We start from the raw sequence: 5,102 nt of genomic DNA on the forward strand, positions 1-5,102 counted from the left end.
AATGAGGCACCACCTCACACCGGTCAGAATGGCCATCATTAAAAAGTCTACCAGCGTACACGCCTGTCAAGCCCAGGCAGAGTCCCTGATGCACTGGGTGGCGCAGGTGGCGCAGATGGCCTGGCTCTGACCCGGAGGACACCAGGCCACCCTGTGCATCTCAGGCCACCGCCCTGCCCCTCCAGCAGCTCCAGGTCCCCATTGCTGCACACCAGCTGAGCGGTTCCAGGGATTTCAATGTCCATGTCTTTAGGAGACCATTAGTTCATCTGCTGCATGCTTGTGGGATCTTGGTTCCTAGGCCAGAGGTTGGGCTCAAGATCCTGTGGTGGGAACTCCATGTCCAAACCGCTGGACTAACAGAGAACCTCAGACCCCAGGGAATATCAGTCAGACTGAGGCCTCCCAGAGGTCATCTCAGCACCAAGACCCAGCTCTATCCAACTCCCTCCAAACTCGATTGCTGGACGTCTCAGGTCAAACAACCAGTAAGACACCACCCATCAAAAAAAAAATTAAATGACAAAAAAATATGTTACAGATGAAGGAGCAAGGTAAAAAACCTACAAGACCAAATAAATGAAGACGAAATAGGCAACCTACCTGAAAAAGAATTCAGAGTAATGATACTAAACATGATCCAAAATCTCGGAAACAGAATGGAGAAAATACAAGAAACATTTAACAAGGGTCTAGAAGAACTAAAGAGCAAACAGTGATGAACAACACAATAACTGAAATTAAAAGTACTCTAGAAGGAATCAATGACAGAATAACTGAGGCAGAAGAATGGATAAGTGAGCTGGAAGATAAAATGGTGAAAATAACTGCCAGGGAGCAGAATAAAGAAAGAAGAATGAAAATAATTGAGGACACTCTCAGAGACCTCTGGGACAACATTAAATGCACCAACATTCAAATTATAGGGGTCCCAGAAGAAGAAGAGAAAAAGAAAGGGTCTGAGAAAATATTTGAAGAGATTATAGTCAAAAACTTCCCTAACATGGGAAAGGAAATAGTCAATCAAGTCCAGGAAGAACAGAGAGTACCATACAGGATAAAGCCAAAGAGAAACACGCTGAGACACATATTAATCAAACTATCAAAAATTAAATACAAAGAAAAAATATTAAAAGCAACAAGGGAAAAGCAACAAGTAACATACAAAGGAATCCCCATAAGGTTAAGAGCTGATTTTTCAGCAGAAACTCTGCAAGCCAGAAGGCAGTGGCAGGACATATTTAAAGTGATGAAAGGGAAAAACCTACAAACAAAATTACTCTACTGAGCAAGGATCTCATTCAGATTTGATGGAGTAAATAAAACCTTCACAAATAAGCAAAAGTTAAGAGAATTCAGCACCACCAAACCAGCTTTACAACAAATGCTAAAGGAACTTCTCTAGGCAGGAAACATAAGAGAAGGAAAAGACCTACAAAAACAAACACAAAAGAATTAAGAAAATGGTAATACAAACATACATACTGATAATTACCTTAAATATAAATGGATTAAATGCTCCAACCAGAAGTTATAGACTGGCTGAATGGATACAAAAACAAGACTCGTATATATGCTGTCTACAAGAGACCCACTTCAGACCTAGGGACACATACACACTGAAAGTGAGGGGATGGAAAAAGATATTCCACACAAATGGAAATCTAAAGAAAGCTGGAGTAGCAATTCTCATATCAGATAAAATAGACTTTAAAATAAAGACTATTACAAGAGGAAAAGAAGGACACTACATAATGATCAAGGGATCAATCAAAGAAAAAGATATAACAATTGTAAATATTTATGCACCCAACATAGGAGCACCTCAATACATAAGCCAAATGCTAGCAGCCATAAAAGGGGAAATTGACAGTAACACAATAATAATAGGGAACTTTAAAACCCCGTTTTCACCACTGGACAGATTATCCAAAATGAAAATAAATACAGAAACACAAGTTTTAAATGACACATGAAATAAGATAGACTTAATTGATATTTGTAGGACATTCCATCCAAAACAACAGAATACACTTTCTTCTCAAGTGCTCATGGAACATTCTCCAGGATAGACCATATCTTGGGTCACAAATCAAGCCTTGGTAAATTTAAGAAAATTGAAATCGTATCAAGTATCTTTTCTGACCACAACACTATGAGACCAGATATCAATTACAGAAGAAAAACCTGTAAAAAATAGAAACACATGGAGGCTAAACAATACGTTACTAAATAACTAAGAGATCACTGAAGAAATCAAAAAATACCTAGAAACACGACAGTGGGCTTCCCTGGTGGCGCAGTGGTTAAGAATCCACCTGCCAATGCAGGGGACATGGGTTCGAGCCCTGGTCCGGGATGATCCCACAGGCCGTGGAGCAACTGAGCCCATGCACCACAACTACTGACCCTGCTATCTAGGGCCTGCGAGCCACAACTACTGGAGCCTGTATGCCTAAATCCCATGCTCTACAACAAGAGAAGCCACCACAATGAGAAGCCCGTGCACCGCAATGAGGAGTAGCCCTCACTCAACACAACTAGAGAAAGCTCGTGCACAGCAATGAAGATCCAATTCAGCCACAAATAAATAAATAAATAAATAAATAAAATAAAATAAAAAAAGAAAGAAAACACAACAACCCAAAGCCTATGGGATGCATCAAAAGCAGTTCTGAGAGGGAAGTTTATAACAATACAGTCCTACCTCAAGAAACAAGAAAAATCTCAAATAAACACCCTAACCTTACACCTAAAGCAATCAGAGAAAGAAGAACAACAACAACAACAAAAAAAAACCCCAAAAGTTAGCAGAAGGAAAAAAATCATGAAGATCAGATCAGAAATAAATGAAAAAGAAATGATGGAAACAATAGCAAAGATCAATAACACTAAAAGCTGGCTGTTTGAGGAGATAAACAAAATTGATAAACCATTAGCCAGACTCATCAAGAAGAAAACAGAGAAGACTCAAATCAACAGAAATAGAAATGAAAAAAGAGAAGTAACAACTGACACGGCAGACATACAAAGGGTCATGAGAGATTACTACAAGCAACTATATGCCAGTAAAACGGACAACCTGGAAGAAATGCACGAATTCCTAGAAAAACACAACTTTCTGAGACTGAACCAGGAAGAAATAGAAAATATAAACAGACCAATCACAAGCACTGAAATTGAAACTGTGATTAAAAATCTTCCAACAAACAAAAGCCCAGGACCAGATGGCTTCACAGGTGAACTCTATCAAACATTTAGAGAAGAGCTAACACCTATCCTTCTCAAACTCTTCCAAAATATAGCAGAGGGAGGAACACTCCCAAACTCATTCTACGAGACCACCATCACCCTGATACCAAAACCAGACAAAGAGGTCACAAAAAAAGAAAACTACAGGCTAATATCACTGATGAACATAGATGCAAAAATCCTCAGCAAAATACTAACAAACAAAAACCAACAGCACATTAAAAGGATCATACACCATGATCAAGTGGGGTTTATCCCAGGAATGCAAGGATTCTTCAATATATGCAAATGAATCAACGTTATAAACCATATTAACAAATTGAAGGAGAAAAACCATATGATCATCTCAATAGATGCTGAAAAAGCTTTTCACAAAATTCAACACCCGTTTATGATAAAAAAAAAAAAACTCTCCAGAAAGTAGGCATAGAGGGAAACTACCTCAGCATAATAAAGGCCACATATGACAAATCCACAGCCAACATTGTTCTCAATGGTGAAAAACTGAAACCATTTCCACTAAGATCAGGAACAAGACAAGGTTGCCCACTCTCACCACTATTATTCAACATAGTTTTGGAAGTTTTAGCCACAGCAATCAGAGAACAAAAAGAAATACAAGAAATCCAAATAGGAAAACAAGAAGTAAAACTGTCACTGTTTGCAGATGACATAATACTATACATACAGAAGCCTAAAGATGCTACCAGAAAACTACTAGAGCTATTCAACGAATTTGGTAGAGTAACAGGATACAAAATTCATGCACAGAAATCTCTTGCATTCCTATACACTAATGATGAAAAATCTGAAAGAGAAATTAAGGAAACACTCCCATTTACCACTGCAACAAAAAGAATAAAATATCTAGGAATAAACCTACCTGAGGAGTTAAAAAACCTGTGTGCAGAAAACTATAAGACACTGATGAAAGAAATTAAAGATGATACAAAGAGATGGAGAGATACACCATGTTCTTAGATTGGAAGAATCAACATTGTGAAAATGACTATACTACCCAAAGCGATCTACAGATTCAATGCAATCCCTATCAAACTACCACTGGCATTTTTCACAGAACTAGAACAAAAAATTTCCCAATTTGTATAGAAACACAAAAGACCCCAAATAGCCAAAGCAATCTTGAGAAAGAAAAACGGAGCTGGAGGATTCAGTTTCCTGGGCTTCAGACTATACTACAAAGCTACAGGAATCAAGACAGTATTGACAGTAATCAAGATGGGCACAAAAACAGAAATATAGATCAATGGAGCAGGATAGAAAGCCCAGAGACAAACCCACACACGTATGGTCACCTTATTTTTGATAAAGGAGGCAAGAATATATAATGGAGAATAGACAGCCTCTTCAATAAGTGGTGCTGGGAAAACTGGACAGCTACATGTAAAAGAATGAAATTAGAAGACTCCCTAACACCATACACAAAATTAAACTCAAAATGGATTAAAGACCTAAATGTAAGGCCAGACACTATCAAACTCTTAGAGGAAAACATAGGCAGAAAACTCTGTGAGATAAATCACAGCAAGATCCTTTTTGACCCATCTCCTAGAGAAATGGAAATAAAAACAAAAATAAACAAATGGGACCTAATGAAACTTAAAAGCTTTTGCACAGCAAAGGAAACAACAAACAAGATGAAAAGACAACCCTCAGAATGGGAGGAAATATTTGCCAACGAAGCAACTGACAAAGGATTAATCTCCAAAATTTACAAGCAGCACATGCAGCTCAATAACAAAAAAACAAACAACCCAAGCCAAAAATGGGCAGAAGACCTAAATAGACATTTCTCCAAAGAAGATATACAGATTGCCAACAAACACATG

This window comes from Mesoplodon bidens, assembly GCF_964165515.1.
Source record: "Mesoplodon bidens genome assembly, chromosome: 2".
NCBI lineage: Eukaryota > Metazoa > Chordata > Mammalia > Artiodactyla > Ziphiidae > Mesoplodon > Mesoplodon bidens.